The following is a 1,413-nucleotide window of genomic DNA, read 5'->3' as shown; positions in this document are numbered from 1 at the left end:
AGAGAGAAAGAGAGAGAGAAAAAGAGAGAGAAAGAGAGAGAGAGAGAGAGAGAGAGAGAGAGAGAGAGAAGGGATTCATAACGATTGGCAGAGAGAGCACGTATTTACATCGGGTGGTTTAATCTGACACAGGTGAGTCAGTGCTTTCAGCTAGCAGTTTCCAGCTGACTTAGAAATGTCATTTTATTGTCGTGCCATTATTTATTGTTGTAACAATCTTTCCAGCCCCTTAATCAAAATTAAGGTTATTTAAGTGGCCGGCTGCTTCAGTTCTGCCATTTAGTACCACCCTATCAGGAATTCTAAGTGATATACATGTATCAGACCCATTCACCAATCAAACTCATGTCGTTTGTGTGGGAAAAATCTAGAATAAGGTTGTAACACTTGATAAAGTTCTGATCCCGAGTCAGATGGAGGGAGGTATAAAAAAATCCCGGACATGTTGTTATCAAGCCCAAAATATTTCAGGATTACTCTGATATGTCTTCGTTTAGGTCCAGTATCCATGATCGGGGGCGGGCTTTAGCAAACAGCAGCTCCATGTTGTGAATTTTCAGCCGTAGAGATTCTGAAATTAAAAAAAATATGGAGTTAACTCAAAGTGGACAAATCCACGATAGAGCAAAATTATTTGAGACGAAAACACCTGGAAGTTACAGCTTGCTCTCTTTTTCTATTGTTCTGTTTGTTTGATCTTTCTTTCTCATTCTACTGCTCTGTTTCTTGGTATCATTTTATAAAATCTCACCAGCCTATCTATCTTTCAAACTCTTATCAAAAGTATGCACCAGCAAAAACGTGTCTGACCGTCTAGTGGTCAATCAGTTTTACTCAACCTTTAGTGAAATACAAATTTTGTGGACTGCGGTCCTTTTCGAATTATGGTTCTCTCATTAGGAATGACTTACCCAGATGCATTTAGGGGCTCTCGTAGCCAAGAGGATAAGGTGTTCGCCTCTCGTTCAAAGGTCCCGGGTTCGAATCCGGGTAGCGACCGAAAAATTTTCCAACGAAAATTGTCTCCTTTCACCTCATTTCCTGCTCTCTAGCAGTGTTCTGTCGTCTGCTTTCGTCTCCACTTTCAGTCCTAGGACAAGGGTGAAAAAATGTCGGAGATGCCGTGAGCTTGTTGCGCACGTTAAAGATCCATTTGTGGTTTAAAATCGATAAGAGTAGGCTTCGAACGCCACCCGGGCAAAATTCAAAATTTCCTATCGACTGAAAATGCTTAATGTGTCCTGCTCCATTCTTAAAGAAGTATTAAAGACTCAAGTTCCCTGGCAATGTTCAAAAAGCACATCTTTTTTCCGAAGGCATTTTATTATTGTGTTTATTTTTCTCATCAATGCAATATTTATAAACCTGTCGGTCTCTGTCTCTGTCTCTCTCCCTCTCTCCCTCTCTCTCTCT

This window comes from Aplysia californica, unplaced genomic scaffold, assembly GCF_000002075.1.
Source record: "Aplysia californica isolate F4 #8 unplaced genomic scaffold, AplCal3.0 scaffold00682, whole genome shotgun sequence".
NCBI lineage: Eukaryota > Metazoa > Mollusca > Gastropoda > Aplysiida > Aplysiidae > Aplysia > Aplysia californica.
Note: the sequence above shows the minus strand (reverse complement) of the source record.